Here is a 20,881-nt window from a genome sequence, read left to right on the forward strand (position 1 = left end):
AAGATAACCTACATTTCATCCAGCAGTTGAGTGAAATTTCACTATACAACTGTCATTTAGTTTTATCTAAATCACTATCTCTCCAAAGAAGAATTCCCAGAATTTCTTGCAGCTGTTTTCTGCCTTGTAGATAAACCAAAGGTAGGAGGACAAAGGGTGTCACTGAGCCTCAGGCAAGAACTGAGAAAACACCTGTGTACTGATCTCAGGCAACCAGCCAGAGTCTGGGAAGCTGGCACAACACGGCATAACCAGCAAGGACACAGTGCCTCTTCTGCTTCTGCAAGCCTTAGGGCTGTTCCTCTGTCATAAGCAATGGAAATGAACTTAATCAGACAATGCCAAGTCTTACTGCTTACATCCTAGCAGCAGCTTCCACATTTCTCTCTCTATATATGTGCCCAGTATCAAAGTATCTCACACTTTTTTTCCTTTTTTTAATTTTTAAATTTTTTTAATTTAATGAATGCATTTTTACATAGATACAACTTTAGGAATACAGTGGTTCTTTCCCCCATAACCCCCACCCCACTCCCTTCCCACCTCCCATTCCCTTTCCATCTACTTCTTCATTATGGATCATTTTTAGTATGACTTTGTATATAGAGGACCAACTCTATGTTAATCATAGATTTCAACAATTTGCCCCCATGCCCACGGAAAACATATAGAGTACAGATTGGGGAGAGAATTTGCAGTCCATTCTCATACTGCAATTCAATAGGGACAGAGGTCATAGCTGGGGACCGAGTACACAATGACTACTGTTGTTCCTTTAACAATTAACACTATTTTTTTATGACATCAGTGATAATCTGAGGCTCTTGTGGTGGGCTGCCAGGGCTATGGAGGCCTTTTGTGACCATAGACTCCATCGGTGTTTGGACACAGCCATAAGCAAAGAGGATGTTCTCCTATCCCTTCAGAGAAGAATGTCTCCTTCTTTGATGACCCTTCCTTTCCTCTGAGGTCTCACAGAGATCCTCCGTGTAGCATTTTTTTCCCCCACAGAGTCTTGTCTTTCCATGCCTGAGATGCTCTTGCAGGCCTTTCAGCCCAACCAGGAAGCCTTATGGGTTGATTCTGAGGTCAGAGGGTTATTTACTGTGAAAGTCATTCTAGGAGTCTGCTGTGTGGACTGCTTCCCATGTTGGTCCTTCCTTCCTTTTTTAAGTCTATTATTTTTTACCAGGTACTTGATGTTATTTATGTCGTCCGTTTTAAACTTAGACTGGTCTATCTGTTGCCTTTAACATTTAACATGGTCATTGTAACAGTGAAGATGGTGTTTTTATCACCAATACTTATGGGTTAGTTCTTGGGCTGTACTCTGAGAGGTAAGTCTATATGCCCGTATACAGAACTAGACTGCTTTACAGTTTTAGACTATCTCCTCCATCTCTTATTCCCTCCCTTGTTTTTAACTGAGATCTTTTGCCAATTGCCTTAAAATACATATAATTAACTCTATGTTACATAGAGAGTTCAGCATATAGTGTGAATTAGAGAGATGAGAGAGAGAGAAAGAAAATAGAGAAAATAACCGACAAAACAAAACCAAAAGGATATACACAGTAAAAAGTAACAATGGTTAACCATCTCTTGACAATCAGGTCAAGGATTCTTGAAGATATTAGTTCTAAAAGTGACTACTTCGCTTCTATAGCTTTCAGTTTAGCTGCACTATTAATTCTCCCAAATCAGGGAGAACATATAGTATTTGTCTCTTTGGGACTGGGTTATTTCACTAAGCATGAGGTTTTACATATTCCTCCATTTTATTGTAAAGGACCAGATTTCATCTTTTTTTTTACTGCTGTGTAGTATTCCATAGTGTACATATCCCACAATTTCTTTATCTAGTCTTTGGTTGATGGACATTTAGATTGCTGCCATGTCTTAGATATTGTGAATTGAGCTGCAATTAACGTAGAGCTGTAGACAGTTCTTTTTTTACTGATTTCATTTCCCTTGGGTAAATTCCCAGAAGTGAAATGGCTGGGTCATACGGTAGGTCTATATTCAGGTTTTTGAGGTATCTCCATACTGTTTTCCACAGTGGCTTTACCAGTTTACATTCTCACCAATAGTTGGTTAGGGTGCCCTTTTCCCCACATCCTCTCCAGGATTTGTTGTTTGTTGATTCCTGTATGAGGGCCACTCTAACTGGGATGAGGTGAAAACTCATTGTGGTTTAGATTTGCATTTCCCTGATGGCTAGAGATCCTGAGCATTTTTTCATGTGTCTGTTGGCCATTTGGACTTCCTCTTTTAAAAAATGTTTGTTGGCCGGCGCTGTGGCTCACTAGGCTAATCCTCCACCTTGCGGCACCGGCACCTCGGGTTCTAGTCCCAGTGGGGTTGCCGGATTCTGTCCCGGTTGCCCCTCTTCCAGGCCAGCTCTCTGCTGTGGCCTGGGAGTGCAGTGGATGATGGCCCAAGTGCTTGGGCCCTGCACCCCATGGGAGACCAGGAGAAGCACCTGGCTCCTGCCTTCGGATCAGCGCAGTGCGCTGGCCGCAGTGCACCAGCCGCGGCAGCCATTGGAGGGTGAACCAATGGCAAAGGAAGGCTTTTCTCTCTGTCTCTCTTTCTCTCTCTCACTGTCCACTCCGCCTGTCAAAAAAAAAAAAAATGTTTGTTAAGGTCTTGGCCCATCTTTTTATTCGGTTGTTTGTTTTGTTGCTGTGGAATTTTTTGATCATTTTATAGATTCTGGTTGTTAATCCTTCATCAGTTCTGTAGTTTGCAAATAATTTCTCCCATTCTGTTGGCTGCCTCTTCACTTTCCTGACTGTTTCTTTTGTTGTAAAGAAACTTCTCAATTTGGGGTAATCCCCTTTGTTCATTTTTGTCGCTCCCCGTCTTCGTGGAGGAACGACACAGGACCCTGCGCTGTTCTTTCGTCTGCTCGGCCCTCCCCGGGTTTGCTGCTGGTTCTTCCCGGGTTGGCTACTGTCCCTTCCACCTCCGTGGAAGGGCAGTTCCCCCTGGCCACATTCCCCACTTCCGCAGGGGAGCGGCACACCGCCGGCCGGCTCTCTCGGGGGCTGCACAGGTGTTCCCCGTAGATGTTCCTCGTAGATGTTCCTGGTGCATGCCGTCTCTTTCCTCCTTTATAGTCCTCCTCCGCCAATCCTAACTCGGCTGCCCACACGCCGAGTACGCTGCTCTCCTCCAATCAGTAGCAAGTCCTACAGTTTATTGGTTGAACTGGAGGCAGCTGTTGCCTCCTCTCCCAGCGCCATATTGTGGGAGAGCAGATGCATAGAATAAGTCTTAATTCCAGTAACTCAGTCCAGTCCGGGCTGCTCCCCACAATTTTGGCTTTGACTACCTGTGCCTCTGGGGTCTTTTCCAGGAATTCTTTGCCTATTCCAGTATCTCACATTTTCTTTCCTTCTATCTTCAACTGTAAGAAGCTAGGACCAGGAAGACCTCAGATTGAATGTTCAGGCAGAGATGGACTTCTTCTCACCAATTTTTTACGAGTAATGAAGACTTCCTCACCCATTCAAGATGCAGCCTCAAACCAAGACATTTGTATGTTCTGAAGAGTCCATCTTGAAACAGAAGCAGTTCAGAAGGAGAAAGCTTTAACTACTCCAAAAGTGAGCATGTCAAGAACAAAGTGTTTTAAGGTTAATAGTGTTTAATATGATACGTTGTTGCATTCTATTGGCCAGAAATTTATTGAGGATTTTTGCGTCTATGTTCATCAAAGATATTGGTCTGTAATTTTCTTCAAATGCTATATCTTTTTCAGACTTAGGGATTAAGGTGATGCTGGATTCAGAGAATTTGGGAGGATTCCCTATTTTTCAATTGTTCTGAATAGTTTGAGAAGAATTGGAGTTAGTTCTTCTTTAAATGTCTGGTAGAATTTAGCAGTGAATGCATCCGGTCCTGGGCTTTTCTTTGTTGGGAGGGCCTTCATTACTGTTTCAATTTCTGTCTCAGTTATGGGTCTGTTTAAGTTTGCTATGTCTTCCTGGTTCAATTTAGGTAGGTTGCATGTGTCCAGGTATCTATCCATTTCTGATAGATTTCCCTGTTTGCTGGCATACAAGTCCTTGTAGTAATTTCTGATGATTCTTTTTATTTCTGTGGTGTCTGTTGTTGCATTTCCTTTTTCATCTCTGATTTTATTGATTTGGGTCTTTTCTTTTTTTAGTTAGTTGGGCCAACGTGGTATCAATTTTGTTTATCTTATCAAAAAACAAGCTCTTTGTTTGGCTGATCTTTTGTAATTTTTTTTTATTCAATCCTGTTGACTTCTTCTCTGATTTTAATTATTTCTCTTCTCCTACTAGATTTGGGTCTGGTTTTCTGTAGGTTTTCTAGATCCCTGAGATGCACTGAAAGCACATTTATTTGGTACCTTTCCAATTTCTTGATGTAGGCATCTATTGATATAAACTTTCCTCTTAACACTGCTTTTGCTGTATCCCATAAGTTTTGATATGTTGTGTTGTTATCCTCATTTACCTCCAGAAAGTTTTTTTTTTCTGTTTTGATTTCTTCTATGACCCAGTGTTCATTCAGGAGCATGTTTTTCAGTCTCCAAGTGTTTGCATACGCTCCAGGGATTCCTGAGTTGCTAATTTCCACCTTCATTCCACTGTGTTCTGAGAAGTTGCATCATACAATTCTAATTCTTTTGAATTTGCTGAGACTTGCTTTATGGCCTAGTATATGGTCAATCCTAGAGTGGGTTCCATGCACTGCTGAGAAGAATGTAAATTCCTTAAGTATAGGATTGAAAGTTCAGTAGATATCTGTTAGATCCATTTGGGCTATAGTGTCATTTAAATCTGCTGTTTCCTTGTTGATCTTCTGTCTGGTTGATCTGTCCATTTCTGAGAGTGGGGTATTGAAGTCCTCCAGTACTACTGTATTGGAGTCTAAGTCTCCCTTTAAGCCCTTAACATATCTTTTACATAAACTGGTGCCCTGTAATTAGGTGCATATACATTAATAATAGTTACATCTTCCTGTTGAATTGATCCCTTAATCATTATATAGTGCCCCTCTTTGTCTCTCTTAACAGTTTTTGTGTTAAAGTTTATTTTGTCTGATATTAAGATGGCTACGCCAGCCCTTTTTTCATTTCTGTTTGCATGGTATATCTTTTTCCTGCCTTTCACTTTCAGTCTGCATGCATCTTTGTTGAAAAGATGTGTTTCTTGTAAGCAGCAAATAGATGGGTTTTGTTCCTTAAGCCAGTCAGCCAGTCTGTGCCTTTTAACTGTAGAATTGAGGCCCTTAACGTTCAATGTGACTATTGATAAGTAGTAACTTTGCCCTGCGATTTTCCCAAAGATATTTTGTAATATATGCTTTGAACTTCCTGTGATCTTTTACTGGAAGGTTTTCTTCCTTCACCTTCTTTCATATTGATGACCGTGTTTCTGTGTGTAACACATCTTTAAGCATCTTTTGCAGGGCTGGACGAGTGGCAACAAATTCTTTCAATTTCTGTTTGCTATGAAAGGTCTTTATTTCACAAATGAGAACTTTGCAGGATATAATATTCTGGGCTGGCAGCTTTTCTCTCTTAGTACCTGGGCTATGTCTCACCATTCCCTCCTAGCCTGTAAGGTTTCTGATGAGAAGTCTGCTGTGAGTCTAATTGGAGATCCTCTGAGAGTAATCTGACATTTCTCTCTTGCTCATTTTAGAATCTTTTCTTTATGTTTCACTGTGGTGAGTTTGATTACTATGTGTCGTGGTGAGGATCTCTTTTGGTCATGTGTATTAGGGGTTCTATGAGCTTCCTGTACTAGGATGTCTCTGTCCTTCTCCAAATCCGGGAAGTTCTCTGCTAGTACCTCACTAAAAAGGGCATCTAATCCTTTCTCTCTCTCCATGCCTTCAGGAACTCCTAGAACCCAAATGTTGGGTTTTTTAACAGTATCCTGTAGATTCCCAACAATATATTTTGGATTTCTAATTTCCTCTTCTTTTCTTTGGTTTGACTGTATACTTTCCTGTGCTCTGTCTTCTAAGTCCGATATTCTCTCTTCTGCGTCACTGAATCTGTTTTTAAGGCTCTCTAATATGCTTGTCATTTGATCTATTGAATTCAATTAATTTTGATTTCTCTTCACTATCACCATTTGATGTTCTACTATTTCTTCATTTCATTTTGATTCCTCCTTATCACAATTTCATTATCACGAGAGAGATTTTCTATCCTGTTCAGTAAGGATTTCTGTAGTTCAAGAATTTGTTTTTGAGAACTTCTAAATGTTCTTTTCATAAATTTTTTGAAATCCATATCTTGCATTTCTTCTATCTCATCATCTTCATAATCTTGAATTGGGGTGTCTTGTTCATTTTGGGGTGTCATAATGTCTTCCTTGTTCTTGTTTCCTTGGTTTCTGAATTTGTTCCTTAGCACTGTGGAGATATTCTTTGGTTTCTTCTTATTTTTTATTTTTTATTTTTTTCCCTCGCTGTGGTGTTTTTTCTTGTTATACTATGACTCTAGATTAAGTGGACTGTCTGCTTTTTATGGATCCTTAGTGGCTTGTGATGGGTGTGGCTAGGAGCTCTGTTTGGTTCTTCAGGGTAAAGGGTGTGCCAAAGGTGACACATCCAGGTTAGGCATAGTAAATCTTCTCTCTCTCTGTTTATTATTATTATTATTATTATTATTCAGAAGGGAAGTAATTCCGCACAGCTGAGAGGAATTGAAGGAGTCAGTGTCTGAGCTCTGGCTCCTGTGGGTATAATATTCGTCTGCTCTGCCCCAAGGACCACACAAAGGATCTGTGCATTCCTCAGTGTAAGCTCAAATTTCCCTGCAGTCTCCCACCAGGTTGCCAAGGTTACTGAGTTTGTGGTGTCTCCCTAGAGTATCCGTGGTATGAAGGGATGGATCAATGTTTGCAAATCAATCAATGTGATACACCACATTAACAAATTGCAGAAGAAAAAACATATGATATCTCAATAGATGCAGAGAAAGCATTCGCTAAAATACAACACCCTTTCATGATGAAAACTCTAAGCAAACTGGGTATAGAAGGAACATTCCTCAATACAATCAAAGCAATTTATGAAAGACCCATGGCCAGCATCCTATTCAATGGGGAAAAGTTGGAAGCATTTCCACTGAGATCTGGTACCAGATAGGGATGCCCACTCAAACCACTGCTATTCAATATAGTTTTGGAAGTTTTAGCCAGAGCCATCAGGCAAGAAAAAGAAATTAAAGGGATATGATTTGGGAAGGAAGAACTCAAACTATCCCTCTTTGCAGATGATATGATTCTTTAGTTAGGGGATCCAAAGAACTCTACTAAGAGACTATTGGAACTCATAGAAGAGTTTGGCAATGTAGCAGGATATAAAATCAATGCATAAAAATCAACAGCCTTTGTATACACAGGCAATGACACGGCTGAGAAAGAACTGTTAAGATCAATCCCATTCACAATAGCCACAAAAATAATCAAAGAGCTTGGAATAAACTTAACCAAGGACATTAAAGATCTCTATGATGAGAATTACAAAATCTTAAAGAAAGAAATGGAAGAGGATACCAATAAATAGAAAAATCTTCCATGCTCATGGATTGGAAGAATCAATATCATCAAAATGTCCATTCTCCCAAAAGCAATTTACAGATTCAATGCGATACCAATCAAAATACCAAAGACATTCTTCTCAGATCTGGAAGAATGATGCTGAAATTCATAGGGAGACACAGGAGACCTCGAATAGCTAAAGCAATCTTGTACAACAAAAACAAAGCCAGATCACAATATCAGATGTCAGAACATACTACAGGGCAGTTGTAATCAAAATAGCATGGTAGGCCAGCGCCGTGGCTCAATAGGCCTATCCTCCACCTTGCGGCGCCAGCACACCGGGTTCTAGTCCCGGTCAGGGTGCCAGATTCTGTCCCGGTTGCCCTTCTTCCAGGCCAGCCCTCTGCTGTGGCCAGGGAGTGCAGTGGAGGATGGCCCAAGTGCTTGGGCCCTGCACCCCATGGGAGACCAGGAGAAGCACCTGGCTCCTACCTTCAGATCAGCACGGTGTGCCGGCCGCAGCGTGCTGGCCACGGCGGCCATTGGAGGGTGAACCAACGGCAAAGGAAGACCTTTCTCTCTCTCTCTCTCTCTCTCTCTCTCTCTCTGTCTCTAACTGTCCACTCTACCTGTCAAAAAAAAAAAAAAAACAGCATGGTACTGAACAGAAACAGATGGATAGACCAATGGAACAGAATAGAAACACCAGAAATCAACCCAAACATCTACAGCCAACTTATACTTGATCAAGGATCTAAAACCAATTCCTGGAGTAAGGACAGTCTATTCAATAAATGGTACTGGGAAAATTGGATTTCCATGTGCAGAAGCAAGAAGCAAGACCCCTACTTTTCACCTTACACAAAAATCCACTCAACATGGATTAAAGACCTAAATCTATGACCCGACACCACTAAATTATTAGAGAACATTGGAGAAATTCTGCAAGATATTGAGATCGGCAAAGACTTCTTGGAAAAGACCCGGAAGCATAGGAAGTCAAAACCAAAATTAACATTTGGGATTGCATCAAATTGAGAAGTTTCTGTATGGCAAAAGAAACAGTCAGGAAAATAAAGAAGCAACCAACAGCATGGGAAAAAATATTTGCAAACTATGCTACAGATAAAGGATTAATAACTAGAATCTACAAAGATTTCAAAAAACTCCACAACAACAAAACAAACAACACACTTAAGAGATGGGCCAAGGACCTCAATAGACATTTTTCAAAAGAGGAAATCCAAATGGCCAACAGGCACATGAAAAAATGTTCAGGATCACTAGCAATCAGGGAAATGCAAATCAAAAGCACAATGAGGTTTCACCTCACCCCAGTTAGAATGGCTCACATTCAGAAATCTACCAACAGCAGATGCTGGAGAGGATGTGGGCAAAAAGGGACACTAACCCACTGTTGGTGGGAATGCAAACTGGTTAAGCCACTATGGAAGTCAGTCTGGAGATTCCTCAGAAACCTGGATATAACCCAACCATTCAACCCAGCCATCCCACTCCTTGGAATTTACCCAAAGGAAATCAAATTGGCAAACAAAAAAGCTGTCTGTACCTTAATGTTTATTGCAGCTCAATTCACAATAGCTAAGACCTGGAATCAACACAAATGCCCATCAACAGTAGACTGGATAAAGAAATTATGGGACATGTACTCTATAGAATTCTATAAAGCAGTAAAAAACAATGAAATCCGGTCATTTTCAACAAAATGGAGGAATCTGGAAAACATCATGCTGAGTGAAATAAGCCAGTCCCAAAGGGACAAATATCATATGTTCTCCCTGATCAGTGACAACTAACCAAGCACAAAAAAGGAAACCTGTTAAAGTGAAATGGACACTATGAGAAAACAGTGACTTGATCAGCTCTTGTCCTGACCGTTGATGTACAACTTAATACTCTATCCCTTTTAGTATTTTTTTGTTCTACTTAATACTATTGGTTGAACTCTGTAATTAAAACACAATTATTCTTAGGTGTTTAAATTTAACTGAAAAGTGATCCCTGTTAAATATAAGAGTGGGAATAAGAGAGGGAGGAGATGTACAATTTGGGACATGATCAATCGGACTTGCCCCAAAAGGTAGAGTTGGAAACGTGCCAGGGGATTCCACTTCAATCCCATCAAGGTGGCAGGTACCAATGCCATCTCACTAATCCAACTGATCAATTTCAGTTCACAATTGATCACAATGATAGGTCTAAGAGTCAAAGGGATCAGATAAAGAAGAATAGTGTCTGTTAATACTAACTGATAGAATAAAAAAGGGAGAAACGATCCAACATGGGAAGCAGGATACACAGAAGACTCATAGAATGGCAGATGTCCTAAACAGCACTCTGGCCTCAGAATCAGCGCATAAGGCATTCAGATCTGGCTGAAGAGCCCATGAGAGTATTTTAGGCATGGAAAGCCAAGACACTCTGGAAAAAAAAAAAAAAAAAAAAAAAAAAAACACACCTTAATGAAAGATCTCTGTGAAGGAGATCCCAGTGGAATGAACAGGCCATCAAAGAAGGAGGTACCTTTCTCTGAAGGGAGGAGAGAACTTCCACTTTGATTATGACCTCGTCTAAATAAGACTGGAGTCAGCGACCTCAAAAGGCTTCCATAGCCTTGGCTACTCATGACAAGAGCCTAGGGAGATTACTGACGCCATAACAAGAGTATCAATTTGTGGGGCGAGCACTCTGGCATAACAGTTAAGGCTGCCCCCTGCAGTGCTGGCAACCCATATGGGCGCCGGTTTGGGTCCTGGCTGCTCCACTTCCAGTCCAGCTCTCTGCTGTGGCCTGGGAGGTCAGTGGAGGATGGCCAGGGTCCTTGGACCCCTACACCCATGTGGGAGACCCAGAGGAAGCTCCTGGCTCCTGGCCTCGGATTGGTGCAGCTCCGGCTGTTGCGACCAATTGGAGAGTGAACCAGCAGATGGAGGACCTCTCTCTCTCTCTCTCTCTCTCTCTCTCTGCCTCTCCTTCTCTCTCTGTGTAACTCTGCCTTTCAAATTAATAAATATATCTTTAAAAAAAAAAAAACAAGAGTGTCAACTTGTCAAGTCAGCAACAGGAATCACCATGTACTTACTCCTCATATAGGATCTCTGTCCTTAATATGTTGAACAATGTGAATTAATGCTATAACTAGTGCTCAAACAGTATTTAACACTTTATGTTTCTGTGTGGGTGCAAACTGCTGAAATCTTTAATTAATATATACTAAATTGATCTTCTGTATATAAAGATAAATGAAAATGAATCTTGATGTGAATGGAATGGGAGAGGTAGTGGGAGATGGGAGGGTTGTGGATGGCAGGGAAGTTATGAGGGGGAAAAGCCACTGTAATCCATAAGCTGTAGTTTGGAAATTTATATTTATTAAATAAAAGTTTACAAAAATAAAGATACACATACATTTATTCTTGAAAACAAAAGTTTAATATGAGCCAAATGTTTTACAAACATTACATCTATTCTCTTAATGAACCTTTCTGATATCCATATTGCAACATTGAGAAATCTGAGATCTGAGATAAGCAACTTGCCCAGAGTTCTACTGATATTATCTAGTAGAGTAGATGAAGCCAATTCACTATTTTATAGTGTTTCTCTCTCTTTCACTGTCTCTCTCCACAGATAAGCTCCAAATGGTTAAAAAACAACTTTGTTCATTTTTGTCTAACACCTGCCTCACATGTGGGCAGGCTTAAGGCTCCAAAGAAATATTTGTTGGATGAATGAATGGACAAGCAGATAAATGGAATAGAATATGTCCAAATTTTTAAGGGATGGCAAATGACAGAGGTGGCATTTTAAATTATTCAAAAGGATAGATTACTGTCTGTACACTTATGTCCTTTCAAAATTCATATACTGATAAATCCTAATCCTCAAGGGTATAACAAGGTAGTAAAATTTTTGGAAGGTGTCTAAGTCATGAGAACAAAACCTTCATAAGTGATCAGAGAGATCTCAGAGACATATCTTGCCCCCTCTGTCATGTGAGGTAACGGTGAGAAGGCTGCTTCCTGTGAGGAAAGGGACTTCAACAGACACTGAATCTGCTGATGCATTGATCTTAGACTTCCCAGCCCCCACACTTTGTCGAATTAATTTTTGTTATTTATAAGAATTTGGTTTAAGGTATTTGGGGTTTTTTAAAAAGATTTATTTATTTATTTAAAAGAGTTACACAGAGAGAGGAGAGGCAGAGAGAGAGGGGTCTTCCATCCAATGGTTTACACCCCAACTGGCCACAGTGGCCGAAGCTGCGCTGATCTGAAGCTAGGAGCCAGGAGCCAGGAGCCAGGAGAAGGGAGCCTCTTCCAGGTCTCCCACGCGGGTGGAGGGGCCCAAGGACTTGGGCCATCTTCCACTGCTTTCCCAGGCCATAGCAGAGAGCTGGATCAGAAGAGGAGCAGCCAGGACTAGAACTGACGCCCATATGGGATGCCAGTGTTTCAGGTCAGGGTGTTAATCTGCTGCACCACAGTGGCATCCCCTGGTATTTTGTTATAGCAGCTAAAACTGACCAGGCAATTGTTCCATAAATGATACTAGGAAGAATGATTATTCATTGGGAAATGAAATGTAGTATTATGCTAAAATTAGTTTCAGAAAGACCCAAGAATTATATATAACATATATAATGAGTCTACAAAAATTCTAATATAAATCATGAAGGAAATGTTCTTTATTCATGGACTAGGGAAATTGTGTCTGTTCCCATACCACTGTAGTTCTTGATCTTAATAAAAGGGCATTATCATATGTTGCTGGAAATGTAGTATATGCTTAGTGTACCTAGAGGAAGAAGGGAGTCAGCACATTAACGAAAAGGTAAGGAGAGCAGGTGGAGCAAGATGGTAGTTAGGCAAACTTCGTGGATGAGAATTTCCTCACAGAGACAATTTGAACAGCTATTTCCACACCATGTCATGTTTACAAATGTAATGGAGGCCAGGTGAGAGAGCACAATGGCAGATTTAGTATAATAATAAAAGACTCATTGTAAAAGGCAAGAAAGAGTTTTCTGTGTCACCTCTCCACCAGTTCCAAGTACTGTATTGTTCCAAGTAGCATTGGCGAGAGAAGCCGCCTACTTGGGAGAGGGAGAATGAATTAAGCCCAATCCTTAGATTTGAATCTATGATCAAAATACTGTGCTCAACAGGGTTCCATGGCCTCTGCTCCCAGGCAGCCCAGTGCCTTCAACCTGAGCTTCTGGACCCTACTTACTCAGACAGCTTTCCCTTTGCTACATCTGCCACCACTTCCCCAACATCCAGCAGACAAGACAGCAAGACTGGAGTAGGGCAGGAAAGGGAACTTGAGATCTAGCTTGGCACTTAGAGCCAGGCCTGCTACTATGAGACCTAGTCCCTGATAAAGCCCAAAGACCTCTACCCCAGGCCAGTGTTTGCAGACAGAGCACACGAAGTTGTCCAGGAATCAGGCAGAGATCTGTGCCCAGGTAGGAAGGACTTGTTTGTATGTATACTGCTCCCAGCCTCTCACTGGACTGGTGAGTACTCCTAAGATTGCACAGGGACTGGTGACTCTGAGTTCTATATGAGTCAGTTTAGTGCCATTCTCTGAGGCCAAGATACAGTCTTTGTCACCTTTGCTCCATAGTTGGGTAGCTAGCAAGAAACTCTTAAGACTATGTCTTAGGACTCAATGCCAGTCTGGTAAAACCCAACATTAGAGAATATTTTCAGGAGTAGCACCTACGGAGGGAACATCTGTACCTGCTCCAGCCCCAAGGGGACAGTTGTAGGAACAAACTATACCTTTTTGCATAAGTGTAATGAACCTTCCCTGTTTTCATTCTGAGCAGCACATAAACTGTGGATGTGGGGCAAATCTCAGCTCAGAGTGTCCTCTGGGACAGAATTAGTGACAGCAAACTGGACATGGGTTTCCAGCAACCTCAACTTGGGAAACTTTCTGGTGCAGAAATGGCAGAAGAGTCCACATATTTAGACAAAATATGTGGACTGCTAAGAATTTCTGGAAGGACAATCACAAACAAAGTCATAATATGAAGACTGGCAAAAATAATTAAGCATCCAATGTGCAGATCATGTCATATGTCAACAAGCACCAAGAACTCTCAGGGTAACACGGTGTCACCTAATGAACAAAACAAGGTGCAGGAAGCCAACCACAAAGAATCTGATGTTTTAAAATATTCAGATGAAGAATTTAGAATAACTCAACAAACTTCAAGAGACCATAGAGAAACAGCTGATTACTCTAACAGAGAGACTAGACAGAGACATTAAAGTAATTTTAAAAATCAGACAGTCTGTCTCTGTCTCTCCCTCTCTCTAACTTTCAAAAAAAAAATAGATCTAGGGGCTAGCTGGTATTAAGTTAAGCCTCTGCCTGTAGCACTGGCATCCCATATGGGCGTCAGTTCAAGTCCTGGCCATTCCACTTCTGATCCAGCTCCCTGCTGATGTGCCTGGGAAAGCAGCAGATGGCCCAAGTGCTTGGGCTTCTGCACCCACATGGGAGACACAAAAAATCCTGGCTCCTGGCTTCAGCTTGGCCCAGTTCTAGCTGTTGCAGCCATTTGGGGAGTGAACCAGTAGATGGAAGACATATCTATTTCTCTTTCTTTCTCTCTCTCTCTCTCTGCCCCGCTGTCTATAACCCTGCCTCTCAAATAAATAAATCTTTAAAAATAAATAGAGCTTTTGAAAAAATCAAACAGAAGTCCTTGAGTTGAAAATTACACTAAGCAAAAATAAAAAAAAAAAAAAACATGGTAGGGGTTATCAGTAACAGAATATATGAAACAGAAGAATAAATCAGTGAATTCAAAGATAGGTTATTCAGAAACACACAGTCAGAGGAGTTAAAAAAAAGAATCAAGAGGAATGAGGAAAGCTTACAGGAACTGTGAGACAAGATATAAAGAGCAAATATTCAAGCAATCAAGGTTCAACAGAGAGAGATCTTCTATCTGCTAGTCCACTTGCCAAATGGCTACGGGCTGGGGCTGGGCTGGCAAAATTCAGGAGCCTGGAACTCCGTGTAGGACTCCTACATGCGTGGCAGGGGCCCAAGCACTTGGGCCATTTCCACTGCTTTCTCAAGCACATTAGCAAGCAAATGAATCAGAGGTAGAGCAGCCAGGACTCAAACCAGCACTCATATGCGATGCCAGCAGGTCAGGTCATTACTTAACCCATTGTACTACAATACCAACCCCATTATCTGTTTGTTTGTTCCTTTTCCAATCTTTATAATGTATGTGAAGTTGTAATCATTTCAAATAGCTTATTATAATCAAAATGTTTTTGTAAGCCTTATAGCAATCACAAAGCATAAACCTATAATACAGTTTACAAAAATAATATGCAAGGAATCAAAGCACACTACTAAAGAAATCATTTATCCACAAAGGAAGACTAACAGGCAGAAAGACAGACAGGAACTATAAAAAACCTAGGAAACTGGCAACATTGACAATAGGAAAACCTCACCTATCAATAATTATTTAAATGTACATAGACTAAATTCTCCAAATGAAAGACAAAATAAAATCCAGCTCTATGGTGTTTATATGAAACTCACTTCACCCAAAGACTGAAAGTGAAAGGATGGAATATTATATCCCATGCAAATAAATCCCCGCAGAAGTCAGAGTAGCTATACTTTTCCAGATAAAATAGATTTTACATGAAAGCAGTGAAAAGAGACAAGGAAGGTCATCATATAAGGAAAAGGGTTCACATCAGTAGGAAGAATAAAAATTTGTAAACCTATATGCACCTAATATTAGATAAGAAATGGACAGATCAACCAGGCAAATCAACACACACACAGAGAGTTAAACTGTACCCTAGATTAAACGGACCTAAGAGGCATGTATAGAATGTTCCACCCAACAGCTGCAAATTACATATTCTTCTCAACAGCACATGGAATATTCTCCAAGACAGATCATATGATAGATCACAAAAGAAGTGTTAACAAGTTCCAGAAAACAGAAATTATATCAAGTATCTTTCTGACTAGAAATCAATAATTACACAAATACATGGGAATTAAACAACTTACTCCTAACCAATCAATGTATCAAGAAAGAAATTAAGGAAATTAAATAATTTGCTGTAATGAATGAAAATAGAAACACAACATATAAAAAATTAAAGGATGCAGCTAAAGCAGTACTAAGAAGGAATAGTATTGGCAATAAATGCTTACATCATAAAACAAAATAAACAACTTATTGCTGTACTTCAAGGAATTAGAAAAACCAAGACTGTGCTTGGCCAAAGGAGCCCGGAACTCTATCTGCATCTCCCACAATGGATGGCAGGGACATAAGTACTTGAGCCATCATTGTTGCCTCCTAGGTATGCATTAGCAGGAAGCTGGATTGGAAGTGGAGTAGCTGGCATTTGAATCAGGTACCCCAACATGGAATGTAAGTGTCCAAAGCAGGTCTTAACTGCTGCGCCACCTGCCCACAATTTATTTTTTAAGAAAATGATGCAAAATATAAAACAGTAATTAATTTTGAAATCATTGTCCTCTATAAGAGAAAAGAAAATATTTCAAACAAATTTAGAAATACAAATTCCAGTTTCAGTTTCTCAATGTGCCATCAAGGCATTGTTTAAATAAATATAAAATAATAGATCCTAATCACTCAAATTTTTTAAAATTTATTTATTTATTTGAAAAGCAGAGAGGGAAAGAGAGAGAGAGAGAAGGAGATCCTTTAACTACTGGTTCATCTCTCAAATGCCTTTCAGCAGCTGAGACAAGGTCAGGCCAAAGCCAAGAGCCCAGAACTCCATCCAGGTGGTAAAAGGGGCCCAAGTATTCAAGCCAACACCTTCTGCCTCTCAGGGCACTTATTAGCAGGAAGTTGGATCAGAAGTAGAGCCAGAACTCAAGCCCAGGCACACTGACTTGGAATTTGGGGGTCCCAAATAGTGTCTTCACTACAATATCAAATGCCCACCTAAATCACTCAGTTTTTATACAGTTACAAACTGATATATAATAGATTTATAGAGGCTGGCATTTGCATCAGGTTTGGAAAGGACAATGAACCATGACATTTACTACAAGAATCAGAGAAAGGGCCATTGTTGTGGCACAAGAGGTTAAGTCGCTGCCTGCAACACCAGCATCCTATATGAGTGCCATTTCGAGACCCTGCTGCTCCACTTCTGATCCAGCTCTCTGCTAACGTATGTGGGAAAGTAGCAGAAGATGGTCCAAGCCCTTGGGCCCTGTACCCACGTGGGATACATGGATGAAGCCCCTGGCTCCTGGCTTCAGCCTGGCTCTTTCCTGACCATTGTGGGCATTTGGGGAATGAACCAGCCGATGGAAGATCTCTCTGTATATATCCCTCCCTCTTTCTCTCTGTAACTCTGCCTTTCAAATAAATAATTTTTTAAAAAATTTTTTAAAAAAAGAATCAGAGTAAAAAGCTTTAGTATACCCTTTCTTCATATATGTACCCACCAAATAAAGAAAAATTGGAATATACATAAAACAGATGTTAAATGTGTGAGACAGTGTGCCTTTGTATTGTTCAGTCAAAACTCTTCAGTTCAAGAGATCACTGTAATCAGAGGGTTTATTTAGCTGTTGCAGAAGCTAGCCAAGACAAGCAAAAAGAAAGAAACAAATTAGGGACCAGTCCTAGAACACATTTTACAACCACTAGCAATGAAACTAGGTTAGCAGTTACAAAATTTCTGCTGGACCAGATCTAAAAGTAATTGTATCTGAGAACATTGGGGAGGGAGAGAACACTACATTGAATCTGCCTTGGTTATAGGTAAGAGGGGCAGGAAAATGTGAGCTGGGGAAAGTTTTTGGATAGAAGGGCAGTCCTTAAGTAGAATTGTTGCTTCTGGATTGCTTAGGGTTACCAGTCCAGAAAGTTTATATGTAAATAGGGTGCATGTTGGAACAGACCAGTTTACAAGGAAGTATGGATTTGGTAGATGTAGCATAAATTCTCTGACCCTTCATTTTACCTGTAAATGAAGAAAAACAGTACTATACCATAGAATTATAGAGAGGATTTTTTTCAGATGATGGAGGACAAGTGTAATGACAGAATTATAATAAGCATTTAATAAATGATACTTATTATTGTAGACTATGATGGAATCAAATTTAACATAGGCTCAAAAATGTGTCACAGTAATTTTGCTGATTTCATCTGCAGCGGTTAACTGATTAAGTTATTTTATCTCTTCCCCTTTCATCCTCTGGGATTTTTTAATTAAGAGGTTATCAGAATTTTTAAATAAGTACTATACAACTCAGAAAAGGAAAGCAAAACAGAAGTGTGACTGAGCTATTTTTCCTTCACTCTTTTGAAAGGGTTAAGAATTTTTATATTTGAATTGCAAGACTAAATTGTTTTTCTCCTTTCAATTTGTAGTTAAAATACATTTATTACAGGATTTTCCCTGTCATTTTTGCACTCCAAAATATGGGTACTTCTCATTGATGACAATAATAAGTACTATTTATTGAATGGTTAGCATAATACTGTCATTACACTTGTCCTCCATCATCTGAAAATATCCTCCCCATAATGCTTTGGTATAAGTACTGTTATTCTTCATTTACAGGTAAGTAAATGGAGGGTCAGAGAATTTATGCTACACCTACCAAGTCCATGCCTCCTGGTAAAACTAGTCTGTTCCAATCAACCTATGTATAAAGCACCCTTCAGAAAATTCAGGCAAGCTGGAGTAGTTTCCAGACACCAGCAGAGCCCCAGTGAGCCCTGCCCTTGCCTAAACTTCCTTTACTTCTGTGTTAATTATGAGATAATCTCTTAGCTTTTACCCACTTATTGACTCCAGGTTTCTAAACTTTCCTACTAACATGCAACTCCATGACACTATCAATTCATTTTCATAGAAAACTGTCTTTTAAAGCTCCCAATTGTTTGGACCACTCCTGTGTGCCTTCATGGTCTAGAATTTCATGTTTTCCCATGAGAACAGATTCTCTGATCCCCCAAAGGAGACAAGGGTTCATGTCTAATATTGTCAGGACATTTAGCCAGAATTATTACTCAATTTTAGAATCTGGGCAAATGAAACTCTTTCACCCCTTAACCTATTTTGATATTAGATTTAAAATTCCCTCATGTTGATTATGGACTCTAGGCAAAGAATACAAAGGGCAGCATTTCCTTAAATGGTATTAAGTAAAGTAGTCTTTGACCTTTTTCTTTTTAAATGGGAAGAGTCAGTTATAGAAAGAAATGAAAAGAATAAAAACTTAAAAATAACACTGATAATCCTTGCTTATCTTGGGTTTTGGCTACAACACAAAGACAATACAAACTGTACAATAACAACTCTGGGTTAAATAATTGGAAACTAAAAGGAGCAGCTGCCTCAAATCCTTTGTAAATTAATGCTAGTTAACGAAATTGTAAGGAAGAGTCTCAGGGTCTCTGGGTTTTGTTTGCTTCCCTGGTAAACTGAGTACAGCATAGCCTCTCCTCACAATCAGGGCCTGGAGACCCTGTAATACTGTTACTATAGACTGGGTTCCTATCACTGCCAGAGTGGATGCTTTCCATATTTTGTCTTATTTTAGCTCCACAACAACTCTGTGAGGTAGGTGTTATAAATATCTCCATTTTACAAAAAAGGAAACAGGGACATGAAGAGATTAAGAAACTCTGGGGCAGCTGTCCAACCCCAGTGTTGGACTGTCCAATATTATAGTCCATGTTTTTTCCCACTACATCATAAAAATAAAGTGGAAAAAAAGAAGCCATTAAGAAAGACACCCACAGTGTCAATTCCTTGCTCTGGAACCTTTCTTTACCCCTCTATTTATCACACTCTGTCTTATGCTTTAAATCATGTATGCCATGTTCATAATTGTATTTCAATTTCTTTGCAAGCAGGAATTTCATCTTGTACGTTATACCCTCAATATTAAGAGAAATTTGATTATTGAATAAGAACATGAATGCATATATAATAGATTTTGCATTTTTAAGACTTGGAGATTCTTTTTTATATTTTAAAATTTATTTATATATTTGAAAGGCAAAGCAAGAGAGAAAGAGAGAGATTATCTTCTATCTGCTGGTTCATTCATTCCTGCTAAGCAAAATTTCCAGGGCTGGGCCACACTGAAGCCAGGAGCCCAGAACTCCATCTGGATCTCTCATTGCATGTCAGGGGCCCAAACAGTTGGACCATCTTCCACGATCTTCCCAAATGCATTAGTAGGGAGCTGGATAGGAAGCAGAGCAGCCAGGACTCATCTAGGCACTCCAGTACAGTGGCTTAACCCCCTGCCCCACAGTGTGAACCTCTAAAGATTCTTTACCTATGACCATATCCGATGTAAATTCCTTGGTTTGATATACAATAATAATAAAAATCCTGACCAGCAATAATGGATACAATACACTTAATCCTCACAAAAACAACAGACAACTGGTAAGGAGTAGAGTCAGGAGTCAAACCCAAGAAATCACATACGAAATCTATACATTCAACTCTATCTATATGGGATGCTGGCCACTGCAGGTGGTGGCTTAACCTACTGTCACTAGGCAGGCCTGTCTTTTTATGTAAATGAATATTATAATGAAACCTATCTCTACCCTAAGTTACAAATTATTTCCTTTAAGCTTGGGAAACTTTAAGAGTTTCCTATATTACTGTATTTACTAAGGACACTGGTTATAATTCCTAAAATTTCTAGAGAAGTCTTGCCTGTATCATCTACATGAGTACCTAGAAACAGGGCTGCCCCAATGATTTGATTTGAGAACTATCACAGAGGCCTGCTGTCTCAAATATGTCCTTCATCGTCCTGCCGCTGCACCATTTTACTTGATCTGAAATGTCCTTATTACAGAGCCAGTTAATTTAAAAAAAATTATTTATTTACTTAAGAGGCACAAGGTGGGGGGTGGGGAGGAAGGGAGAAAAGAGAGAGAGACAGAGGGAGCATCAGCCAGCTCCACTCACTTGTTCAGTAAGTACTGGCAATGGCTGGGCCAGGGCCAAAGCCAGTAGGCAAGAATTGAATCCATGTCTCCCAAGTGGGTGGCAAGAACCCAACAGTAGACCCGTCACTGTTGTGTCCCAGAGTCTGCATTAGGAAGAACCTAGAGTCAGGAGTCAGAGCTGGGAATCAAGCCTATGCATGTAATGTGAGACACTGCCACCTTAACTATCATGCTAAATGCCTGCTCTGACAATCAATTATTTGAATGAAGAAAAAAATACCCTAAACTTTACTTCACTGATTATAAAAGGCCATTGTTAATAACGACCTTATCCTGAAAG

At 40.0% G+C, this 20,881-nt stretch overlaps 1 protein-coding gene across 6 annotated transcripts in view; it reads right to left on the bottom strand.

Moving 5' to 3' along the window:
* Positions 1-20,881, bottom strand: part of LOC149127296 (uncharacterized) — a 264,015-nt gene that overhangs the window by 241,498 nt on the left and 1,636 nt on the right. The window lies entirely within an intron of this gene.

This window comes from Oryctolagus cuniculus, chromosome 3, assembly GCF_051225735.1.
Source record: "Oryctolagus cuniculus isolate XC-2025 breed Fujian yellow rabbit chromosome 3, ASM5122573v1, whole genome shotgun sequence".
Classification (NCBI taxonomy): Eukaryota; Metazoa; Chordata; class Mammalia; order Lagomorpha; family Leporidae; genus Oryctolagus; species Oryctolagus cuniculus.